Source organism: Pseudophryne corroboree, chromosome 2 (genome assembly GCF_028390025.1).
Source record: "Pseudophryne corroboree isolate aPseCor3 chromosome 2, aPseCor3.hap2, whole genome shotgun sequence".
Taxonomy (NCBI): Eukaryota; Metazoa; Chordata; class Amphibia; order Anura; family Myobatrachidae; genus Pseudophryne; species Pseudophryne corroboree.
In genome coordinates this window covers 947,134,434-947,146,615 of record NC_086445.1, presented here as the reverse complement: position 1 = coordinate 947,146,615, position 12,182 = coordinate 947,134,434, and the positions used below count along the sequence as shown (strand labels likewise).

General features: G+C 49.7%; 1 long non-coding RNA gene across 2 annotated transcripts in view; it reads left to right on the top strand.

The window, feature by feature from the left end:
* The first annotated feature begins 1,195 nt into the window (after positions 1-1,195).
* The window catches only part of LOC135050129 (uncharacterized), a 28,724-nt gene continuing 17,737 nt past the window's right edge, over positions 1,196-12,182 (top strand). Inside the window, exons 1-4 of one of the 2 annotated variants that reach the window (XR_010241545.1) lie at positions 1,199-1,443; positions 1,519-1,585; positions 1,673-1,732; positions 7,525-7,752. This is a non-coding gene — a long non-coding RNA (uncharacterized LOC135050129). Of the gene's footprint in view, positions 1,444-1,518; positions 1,586-1,672; positions 1,733-7,524; positions 7,753-12,182 lie in introns of those variants that run through there. The other variant, XR_010241546.1, reaches the window with a different exon arrangement.

Sequence of the window (12,182 nt, the reverse complement as noted above, 5' to 3'; positions counted from 1 at the left end):
GGAGGCCTGGGGGGCCTTCTTGTTCCTTTGTGACATAATGGATGCCAGCCGAGGGGAGAAATATCTTGTCCAGTAAAGTTGCAATAGAGAGGGGGGAGAATAGGAATTGACACAGGTGGGTTATGAGGCGGTCAGCCCGACCATGGGGTGTTATTCATCCAGAGACCATCGCAGCCGCGAGGAATACCAGGGCCAGGCTGTTTAGGCAAGAGCAGGAATCTTGTAGCCGTGAGTAACAGCGACCACTGGGGGGGGTCAGTGTATCAAAAATCGGTCTGTAGAATCCAAGCAGGGGCAGTATATCAGGGTACGCTGTGGCGAGACAGAGATATAACTGTTGTGCCCCCTAATAAAGGGTAGGGGACGGTCGCGGACCTTCAGCAGGTGAGAGCGTAACAGCTCGTGGGTAGCGGAGGACCTTTTGTGGATGGCAAATAGGAGGTGCGGGGGAGAGAGAATGAGATGTCCCATGCAGCAGATCCCCGAGCTTGGTCAGATCCCAGAACACTCTGGTTACAGCATCCAGTGGGTACTTGCAGGGGGGTACAGCAGGTCCGTGAGTGCTGCAGGGTAGCTGCAGCGGGAGAAGCCCAGAGTCAGGAGTGGGAAGGGGGGACTATACTAGCAAGGGGGTAGCAATATGACTATTGGTGCAAGAACAGCACCACCCAAACATACCAGCCTGCTTTGAATTAAAAATATAGTTGAGGTGAAAATGTACAGCAGCCTTATGTACATATATATATATGGGGGCCACGGAGCTTCAGCCCCTCCACAATAATATGCACTAGGTGAGAGAGGCAGATGGGTGGGATCCCTTACACCCCGCAATCTCCACAGGGGGCTCCAGCACTCCCACACCCCACAGAGACCTGTAGATGCAGGGATCAGTGGAGGCTCGTGTCTCCCCCACAGCGCGCTACGAGCCACCTGCAGCCGCGGGCTGGCTTCTGCCTCTACACGCCGAAAGGCTAGCGGGGGGGTGTGACTCACCAGCTGCACGGGGCCGCCGCTTCCCCCACCACGTGATCCGGACCTCGGCCGCCGGGACGCAGAGGGAGCAGTCTCTGGTCCTCGTCCACTCACAGGGGTAGCCGCGTCTCTCCTCGGCTCATCCGCCAAGCGGCCTGCACCGCCACACTTCCGATCGGGAGGAGAGTACACTGCAGTCCCCGGCTTCAGGTGGACCCGGCATTTAGCATATTTGCCTGCATTCAGCTCCTTCTTCTGGGATTATGTTCTAAATATATTTGTTATGATATTGTGTTGATGTATTATCTTGTGGAATACACAGGTCAATATACCTTCCCTATCGGTTGATTATTTAGTTTGTTTGCAGCATGTAAGTATCTCCAAGTGGCACTTCCTGTCTAGATGCCTTAAATAGCCTTAGGCTCAAACAGCTCAGCATGCAGCTATCATTTGGCCCGTGACCTCTGAGCTGTGAGTATTCCTCCTTTGCTGCTACTTGTGGTGCCTTTCTTTGCTCAGTTAGTAAGTACACTCTTTGTTCTGCAGTTACAGATGTTATATTGAACCTGCTGACCAAGCCATAGCTGCCACTTGTTACCTGTATGATCACCAGGTACGATACATCATTAGTAGCATTGTTACTTGATATTACACTACTCTGTGGTTGTTTAATAGGCTTTATGCCTTGTCTTTAATTTAGTGGTCCCTTTCTAAGGAGTTCCTATCTTGACTACCTTGTCTTTTCCAATATTGAGTCCAGGTAACATAACATATTGCTGATATTAATACCCTCTATGGGGTTAGGAGTGAGGTGGAGGTGTTTTCCTATTACATGAATATGCGCACCCCATGTTTGATAAGTATCCCTAGACTTTATATTTTGTGTATTGTTCTTCCACCTCCGTCTGTCACAAGGGCCTGGGAGGCACTGGTGGTGATGGTGCAGGTGATTTCGGTATTTTCTCTATCGTCCTAGTGGATGCTGGGGTTCCTGAAAGGACCATGGGGAATAGCGGCTCCGCAGGAGACAGGGCACAAAAAGTAAAGCTTTTCCAGATCAGGTGGTGTGCACTGGCTCCTCCCCCTATGACCCTCCTCCAGACTCCAGTTAGATTTTTGTGCCCGGCCGAGAAGGGTGCAATCTAGGTGGCTCTCCTAAAGAGCTGCTTAGAAAAAGTTTAGCTTAGGTTTTTTATTTTACAGTGAGTCCTGCTGGCAACAGGATCACTGCAACGAGGGACTGAGGGGAGAAGAAGTGAACTCACCTGCGTGCAGGATGGATTGGCTTCTTGGCTACTGGACATCAGCTCCAGAGGGACGATCACAGGTACAGCCTGGATGGTCACCGGAGCCGCGCCGCCGGCCCCCTTGCAGATGCTGAAGTCAGAAGAGGTCCAGAATCGGCGGCTGAAGACTCCTGCAGTCTTCTAAAGGTAGCGCACAGCACTGCAGCTGTGCGCCATTTTCCTCTCAGCACACTTCACACGCAGTCACTGAGGGTGCAGGGCGCTGGGGGGGGGCGCCCTGGGAGGCAAATGTAACCTATATAAAGGCTAAAAATACCTCACATATAGCCCCCAGAGGCTATATGGAGATATTTAACCCCTGCCTGGATTCACTAAATAGCGGGAGACGAGCCCGCCGGAAAAGGGGCGGGGCCTATCTCCTCAGCACACGGCGCCATTTCCTCTCACAGCTCCGCTGGTCAGGACGGCTCCCAGGTCTCTCCCCTGCACTGCACTACAGAAACAGGGTAAAACAGAGAGGGGGGGCAAAATTATGGCGATATTTTGATATATATAAAGCAGCTATAAGGGAGCACTTATTATAAGGCTATCCCTGTTATATATAGCGCTTTTGGTGTGTGCTGGCAAACTCTCCCTCTGTCTCCCCAAAGGGCTAGTGGGTCCTGTCTTCGTTAGGAGCATTCCCTGTGTGTCGGTACGTGTGTGTCGACATGTATGAGGACGATATTGGTGTGGAGGCGGAGCAATTGCCAAATATGAGGATGTCACCCCCTAGGGAGTCGACACCAGAATGGATGCCTTTATTTATGGAACTACGGGATAGTGTCAACACGCTAAAGCAGTCGTTTGACGACATGAGACGGCCGGACAATCAATTAGTGCCTGTCCAGGCGACTCAAACACCGTCAGGGGCTGTGAAACGCCCTTTGCCTCAGTCGGTCGACACAGACCCAGACACAGGCACTGACTCCAGTGGTGACGGTGACGAATCAACCGTATTTTCCAGTAGGGCCACACGTTATATGATTTTGGCAATGAAGGAGGCGTTACATTTAGCTGATACTACAGGTACCACTAAACAGGGTATTATGTGGGGTGTGAAAAAACTACCTATAGTTTTTCCTGAATCAGAAGAATTAAATGACGTGTGTAATGAAGCGTGGGTTGCCCCTGATAAAAAGCTGATAATTTCAAAGAAATTATTGGCATTATACCCTTTCCCGCCAGAGGTTAGGGAGCGCTGGGAAACACCTCCTAGGGTGGACAAGGCGCTAACACGCTTATCTAAACAAGTGGCGTTACCCTCTCCTGAGACGGCCGCACTTAAAGATCCATCAGATAGGAGGATGGAAAATATCCAAAAAAGTATATACACACATGCAGGTGTTATACTACGACCAGCTATAGCGACTGCCTGGATGTGCAGTGCTGGGGTAGTTTGGTCAGAGTCCCTGATTGAAAATATTGATACCCTGGACAGGGACAATATTTTACTGTCGTTAGAACAAATAAAGGATGCATTTCTTTATATGCGTGATGCACAGAGGGATATCTGCACACTGGCATCACGGGTAAGTGCTATGTCCATTTCGGCCAGAAGAGCTTTATGGACGTGACAGTGGACAGGCGATGCGGATTCAAAACGACATATGGAAGTTTTGCCGTATAAAGGGGAGGAGTTATTTGGAGTCGGTCTATCAGATTTGGTGGCCACGGCTACAGCCGGGAAATCCACCTTTCTACCTCAAGTCACTCCCCAACAGAAAAAGGCACCGACTTTTCAACCGCAGCCCTTTCGTTCCTTTAAAAATAAGAGAGCAAAGGGCTATTCATATCTGCCACGAGGCAGAGGTCGAGGGAAGAGACAGCAACAGGCAGCTCCTTCCCAGGATCAGAAGCCTTCCCCGGCTTCTACAAAAGCCTCAGCATGACGCTGGGGCTTCTCAAGCGGACTCGGGGACGGTGGGTGGTCGTCTCAAAAATTACAGCGCGCAGTGGGCTCACTCGCAGGTAGATCCCTGGATCCTGCAGATAATATCTCAGGGGTACAGGTTGGAATTAGAGACAGATCCACCTCGCCGTTTCCTGAAGTCTGCTTTACCAACGTCCCCCTCCGAAAGGGAGACGGTTTTGGAAGCCATTCACAAGCTGTACTCTCAGCAGGTGATAGTCAAGGTACCTCTTCTACAACAAGGGAAGGGGTATTATTCCACTCTTTTTGTGGTACCGAAGCCGGATGGCTCGGTAAGGCCTATTCTAAATCTGAAGTCCTTGAACCTGTACATAAAGAAGTTCAAGATGGAGTCACTCAGAGCAGAGATAGCGAACCTGGAAGAGGGGGACTTTATGGTATCCTTGGACATCAAGGATGCGTATCTCCACGTTCCAATTTACCCCTCACACCAGGGGTACCTCAGGTTCGTTGTACAAAACTGTCACTATCAGTTTCAGACGCTGCCGTTCGGATTGTCCACGGCACCTCGGGTCTTTACAAAGGTAATGGCCGAGATGATGATTCTTCTTCGAAGAAAAGGCGTATTAATTATCCCATACTTGGACGATCTCCTAATAAGGGCAAGGTCCAGAGAACAGCTAGAGATGGGATTAGCACTGTCGCAAGAAGTGCTAAAACAGCACGGGTGGATTCTGAATATTCCAAAATCCCAGTTAATGCCGACAACTCGTCTGCTGTTCCTAGGGATGATTCTGGACACGGTTCAGAAAAAGGTTTTTCTCCCGGAGGAAAAAGCCAAGGAGTTATCCGAGCTTGTCAGGAACCTCCTAAAACCAGGAAAGGTGTCTGTACATCAATGCACAAGAGTCCTGGGAAAAATGGTGGCTTCTTACGAAGCAATTCCATTCGGCAGATTCCACGCAAGAATTTTCCAAAGGGATCTGTTGGACAAATGGTCAGGGTCGCATCTTCAGATGCACCTGCGGATAACCCTGTCTCCAAGGACAAGGGTGTCTCTTCTGTGGTGGTTGCAGAGTGCTCATCTATTGGAGGGCCGCAGATTCGGCATACAGGATTGGATCCTGGTGACCACGGACGCCAGCCTGAGAGGCTGGGGAGCAGTCACACAAGGAAGAAACTTCCAGGGAGTATGGACGAGCCTGGAAACGTCTCTTCACATAAACATTCTGGAACTAAGAGCAATATACAATGCTCTAAGCCAGGCAGAACCTCTGCTTCAGGGAAAACCGGTGTTGATCCAGTCGGACAACATCACGGCAGTCGCCCATGTGAACAGACAGGGCGGCACAAGAAGCAGGAGTGCAATGGCAGAAGCTGCAAGGATTCTTCGCTGGGCAGAGAATCATGTGATAGCACTGTCAGCAGTGTTCATCCCGGGAGTGGACAACTGGGAAGCAGACTTCCTCAGCAGACACGATCTTCACCCGGGAGAGTGGGGACTTCATCCAGAAGTCTTCCACTTGCTGGTAACCCGTTGGGAAAGACCAATGGTGGACATGATGGCGTCTCGCCTCAACACCTCTGCCTCTCATACCAAAAGTATTGAGAATTATACAGCAAAGAGGCGTAAGGACGATACTAGTGGTTCCGGATTGGCCAAGAAGGACTTGGTACCCGGAACTTCAAGAGATGATCACGGAAGATCCGTGGCCTCTACCTCTAAGGAGGGACTTGCTTCAGCAGGGTCCCTGTCTGTTTCAAGACTTACCGCGGCTGCGTTTGACGGCATGGCGGTTGAACGCCGGATCCTAAAGGAAAAAGGCATGCCGGAAGAAGTCATTCCTACTTTGATTAAAGCAAGGAAGGAAGTAACCGTGCAACATTATCACCGAATTTGGCGAAAATATGTTGCGTGGTGCGAAGATCGGAGTGCTCCGACGGAGGAATTTCAACTGGGTCGATTCCTACATTTCCTGCAATCAGGATTGTCAATGGGTCTCAAATTGGGATCTATTAAGGTTCAAATTTCGGCCCTGTCGATTTTCTTTCAAAAAGAATTGGCTTCAGTCCCTGAAGTCCAGACCTTTGTTAAGGGAGTGCTACATATACAGCCTCCTGTGGTGCCTCCAGTGGCACCGTGGGATCTCAATGTGGTTTTGGACTTTCTAAAATCTCATTGGTTTGAACCACTAAAGAAGGTGGATTTGAAATATCTCACATGGAAAGTGACCATGCTTCTAGCCCTGGCTTCGGCCAGGAGAGTGTCAGAATTGGCAGCTTTATCTTACAAAAGCCCATATCTGATTTTCCATTCGGACAGGGCAGAACTGCGGACTCGTCCGCATTTTCTCCCTAAGGTGGTGTCAGCATTTCATCTGAACCAGCCTATTGTAGTGCCTGCGGCTACAAGTGACTTGGAGGACTCCAAGTTACTGGACGTTGTCAGAGCATTAAAAATATATATTGCAAGGACAGCTGGAGTCAGAAAATCTGACTCGTTGTTTATATTGTATGCACCCAACAAGATGGGTGCTCCTGCGTCTAAGCAGACGATTGCTCGTTGGATCTGTAGCACAATCCAACTTGCACATTCTGTGGCAGGCCTGCCACAGCCTAAATCTGTAAAGGCCCACTCCACAAGGAAGGTGGGCTCATCTTGGGCGGCTGCCCGAGGGGTCTCGGCATTACAACTTTGCCGAGCAGCTACGTGGTCAGGGGAGAACACGTTTGTAAAATTTTACAAATTTGATACTCTGGCTAAGGAGGACCTGGAGTTCTCTCATTCGGTGCTGCAGAGTCATCCGCACTCTCCCGCCCGTTTGGGAGCTTTGGTATAATCCCCATGGTCCTTTCAGGAACCCCAGCATCCACTAGGACGATAGAGAAAATAAGATTTTACTTACCGATAAATCTATTTCTCGGAGTCCGTAGTGGATGCTGGGCGCCCATCCCAAGTGCGGATTATCTGCAATAATTGTACATAGTTATTGTTAACTAATTCGGGTTATTGTTGAAGGAAGCCATCTTTCAGAGGCTCCGCTGTTATCATACTGTTAACTGGGTTTAGATCACAAGTTGTACGGTGTGATTGGTGTGGCTGGTATGAGTCTTACCCGGGATTCAAAATCCTCCCTTATTGTGTACGCTCGTCCGGGCACAGTACCTAACTGGAGTCTGGAGGAGGGTCATAGGGGGAGGAGCCAGTGCACACCACCTGATCTGGAAAAGCTTTACTTTTTGTGCCCTGTCTCCTGCGGAGCCGCTATTCCCCATGGTCCTTTCAGGAACCCCAGCATCCACTACGGACTCCGAGAAATAGATTTATCGGTAAGTAAAATCTTATTTTATACTGATTTTAATTTTTTGGAATGTTTAATGTTTATTATTTAGATGTTGTGAAGTGCCTGTCTTGATAAGGTCCACACATGGACCGAAACGTCGATGGTTAGTGGCATCATCCCTGAACCCGATTAAACTAAGTTGACGCAACAAGTAACTCCAGAGACTGATTTTGGCGAGAGTGTACCTTCCTCCTTGGTGGTTTTTTTGTGGTATATGTATATATAGATTTGACCAACAGGTTGAACTAAAAATAAAACAATGAAAAACTGCTGCGTTGATTGAGGCTTTGCCATGAGCTTAGCATAGTTTTTAACTGTAATAATTTTGATTCTACCATATGTGCAATAACTGTTGTATTCACTCTTGAGATGATGCTTTGGTACGGTACAAAATGTCAATATCAGAATATTGACATGATCTGAATATCGACATTCACAATGTCAACAATGAGATAATGTTGCTAGAATGTCGACATTGTGAATGTCAACAGTTGGCATGTCGACACACTATATTTCGTTAACTTAAGCCCTAACCCTGGCTGCAACCTAACCCTAAGACTAACATTAGCTGTCGTCATTGTGCCTATCGACATTCAGAATGGCGATATTATGAGAGTGTCTACATTATGTCAATGAATGTCAACATTTAGACTGTCAACATAATGTCTGTGGGGGGTATCCAATTAGCTGCGCTAATGCATTCCACGATCACGGCTAAAGTTATCACCTGAAAAAAAACAGCTTATTGCTGTCTGTATGCTCCTTTTTTTTTTTTGCACTTATTCTATTCCAAAATGGTGAAAACGGAATTACATGTTAATTGTACTCAGCAAAACCAGAGATACATATAGGAGAAAATGGGAAAATCTGCCTGTACCCCCCAAAAAAGGCAAACTAATTGAGGAAAACATTATAGAAGTCTATTATACGGGTGGTTTTCAGTATGCCGGCTGTCGGGATCCCGGCGCACAGTATACCGGCGCCGGAATCCCGACAGCTGGCATACCGACACTTATTCTCCCTCGTGGGGGTCCACGACCCTCCAGGAGGGAGAATAAAATAGCGTGGCGAGCGCAGAGAGCCCGCAAGGGGCTCATTTGCGCTCGCCACACTGTCTGTATGCCGGCGGTCGGGCTCCCGGCGCCGGTATGCTGGTCGCCGGGAGCCCGACCGCTGGCATACCATACTACACCCCTATTATATCCCCTTCACACTGCATTTAGAGGGTCGCACCCAGGACTTATGCACAGGTGCTTCCCAGGTGCGATCTGCTTGAGAGCCCATTCAGACTGGCGTCCCCAGCCATGCATATTGCCGTGTTGGTGGCGTCAGCGGTGATGCGTGCGGTGGCGGCACTTGGAGATCAGATGATTTCCAAGTGCCGCTTGTTCCTTTATAGTGAATGGGTAGTGGGTCTCATCGGCCCAGCAAACCCATTCACACCGCATAGCGACCTGGGTTGAAATACCGGATGGCTTGATCCAGGTTATTTCCCTTTGGCCCCTTTTACACTGCACAAAATACTGGGATCAGTGGCGGTTCTTGCCACGGGCAAGCGGTACTTTTGCCCGGGGCGCCGCCTTCCGGAGGGCGCCGGCGCCATCCGGAGGGCGCCGCACCAGGGCAAGATCCGTCACTGTGCCCCCCGCAGTGCCCTGCTGTGCCCCCCCGCTTTGAAGGGAACCAGACGCGTAGCGTCTAGTTTCCCTTCATTGAGAGGACCTTAGTTGTGCGGTGCGCGATGACGTCATCGCGCACCGCACAGCAAAGGTCCTCTCCATGAAGGGAAACTAGACGCTACGGTCTAGTTTCCCTTCGTGTAGAGGACCTTTGCTGTGCGATGCGCGATGACGTCATCGCGCACCGCACAGCATAGTGGCACAGACACTAGGGGTCATAATTGACCTCTAGTGTCTATGCTGTTCTATGGGAGAGACGTAATAACGTCTCTCCCATAGATCGAAGAGAAGAGAGAGGGGAGAAGAGCGGTGCCGCCGGCGGAGGGGGTCTGGATCAGGAACGGGGATGGTAAGTATTCTTTTTATTTATTTATTTTTCTCTATCGTCCTAGTGGATGCTGGGGTTCCTGAAAGGACCATGGGGAATAGCGGCTCCGCAGGAGACAGGGCACAAAAAGTAAAGCTTTTTCCGATCAGGTGGTGTGCACTGGCTCCTCCCCCTATGACCCTCCTCCAGACTCCAGTTAGATTTTTGTGCCCGGCCGAGAAGGGTGCAATCTAGGTGGCTCTCCTAAAGAGCTGCTTAGAGAAAGTTTAGCTAGGTTTTTTATTTTACAGTGATTCCTGCTGGCAACAGGATCACTGCAGCGAGGGACTGAGGGGAGAAGGAGTCAACTCACCTGCGTGCAGGATGGATTGGTTTCTTGGCTACTGGACATCAAGCTCCAGAGGGACGATCACAGGTACAGCCTGGATGGTCACCGGAGCCACGCCGCCGGCCCCCTTGCAGATGCTGAAATCAGAAGAGGTCCAGAATCGGCGGCTGAAGACTCCTGCAGTCTTCTAAAGGTAGCGCACAGCACTGCAGCTGTGCGCCATTTTCCTCTCAGCACACTTCACACGGCAGTCACTGAGGGTGCAGGGCGCTGGGAGGGGGGCGCCCTGGGAGGCAAAATGAGTACCTATAAAGGCTAAAAATACCTCACATATAGCCCTAGAGGCTATATGGAGATATTTAACCCCTGCCTAATTTTTCTAAATAGCGGGAGACGAGCCCGCCGGAAAAGGGGCGGGGCCTATCTCCTCAGCACACGGCGCCATTTCCTCTCACAGCTCCGCTGGTCAGGACGGCTCCCAAGTCTCTCCCCTGCACTGCACTACAGAAACAGGGTAAAACAGAGAGGGGGGGGCACATTTATGGCGATATTTTGATATAACAAAGCAGCTATAAGGGAGCACTTATTATAAGGCTATCCCTGATATATATATAGCGCTTTTGGTGTGTGCTGGCAAACTCTCCCTCTGTCTCCCCAAAGGGCTAGTGGGTCCTGTCTTCGTTAGGAGCATTCCCTGTGTGTCTGCTGTGTGTCGGTACGTGTGTGTCGACATGTATGAGGACGATATTGGTGTGGAGGCGGAGCAATTGCCAAATATGAGGATGTCACCCCCTAGGGAGTCGACACCAGAATGGATGCCTTTATTTATGGAACTACGGGATAGTGTCAACACGCTAAAGCAGTCGTTTGACGACATGAGACGGCCGGACAATCAATTAGTGCCTGTCCAGGCGACTCAAACACCGTCAGGGGCTGTGAAACGCCCTTTGCCTCAGTCGGTCGACACAGACCCAGACACAGGCGATGACTCCAGTGGTGACGGTGACGAATCAACCGTATTTTCCAGTAGGGCCACACGTTATATGATTTTGGCAATGAAGGAGGCGTTACATTTAGCTGATACTACAGGTACCACTAAACAGGGTATTATGTGGGGTATGAAAAAACTACCTATAGTTTTTCCTGAATCAGAAGAACTAAATGACGTGTGTAATGAAGCGTGGGTTGCCCCTGATAAAAAGCTGATAATTTCAAAGAAATTATTGGCATTATACCCTTTCCCGCCAGAGGTTAGGGAGCGCTGGGAAACACCTCCTAGGGTGGACAAGGCGCTAACACGCTTATCTAAACAAGTGGCGTTACCCTCTCCTGAGACGGCCGCACTTAAAGATCCATCAGATAGGAGGATGGAAAATATCCAAAAAAGTATATACACACATGCAGGTGTTATACTACGACCAGCTGTAGCGACTGCCTGGATGGGCAGTGCGGGGGTAGTTTGGTCAGAATCCCTGATTGAAAATATTGATACCCTGGACAGGGACAATATTTTACTGTCGTTAGAACAAATAAAGGATGCATTTCTTTATATGCGTGATGCACAGAGGGATATATGCACACTGGCATCACGGGTAAGTGCTATGTCCATTTCGGCCAGAAGAGCTTTATGGACGCGACAGTGGACAGGCGATGCGGATTCAAAACGGCATATGGAAGTTTTGCCGTATAAAGGGGAGGAGTTATTTGGAGTCGGTCTATCAGATTTGGTGGCCACGGCTACAGCCGGGAAATCCACCTTTCTACCTCAAGTCACTCCCCAACAGAAAAAGGCACCGACTTTTCAACCGCAGCCCTTTCGTTCCTTTAAAAATAAGAGAGCAAAGGGCTATTCATATCTGCCACGAGGCAAAGGTCGAGGGAAGAGACAGCAACACGCAGCTCCTTCCCAGGATCAGAAGCCCTCCCCGGCTTCTACAAAAGCCTCAGCATGACGCTGGGGCTTCTCAAGCGGACTCGGGGACGGTGGGGGGTCGTCTCAAAAATTACAGCGCGCAGTGGGCTCACTCGCAAGTAGATCCCTGGATCCTGCAGATAATATCTCAGGGATACATGTTGGAATTAGAGACAGATCCACCTCGCCGTTTCCTGAAGTCTGCTTTACCAACGTCCCCCTCCGAAAGGGAGACGGTTTTGGAAGCCATTCACAAGCTGTACTCTCAGCAGGTGATAGTCAAGGTACCTCTTCTGCAACAACGGAAGGGGTATTATTCCACTCTTTTTGTGGTACCGAAGCCGGATGGCTCGGTAAGGCCTATTCTAAATCTGAAGTCCTTGAACCTGTACATAAAGAAGTTCAAGTTCAAAATGGAGTCACTCAGAGCAGTGATAGCGAACCTGGAAGAGGGGGACTT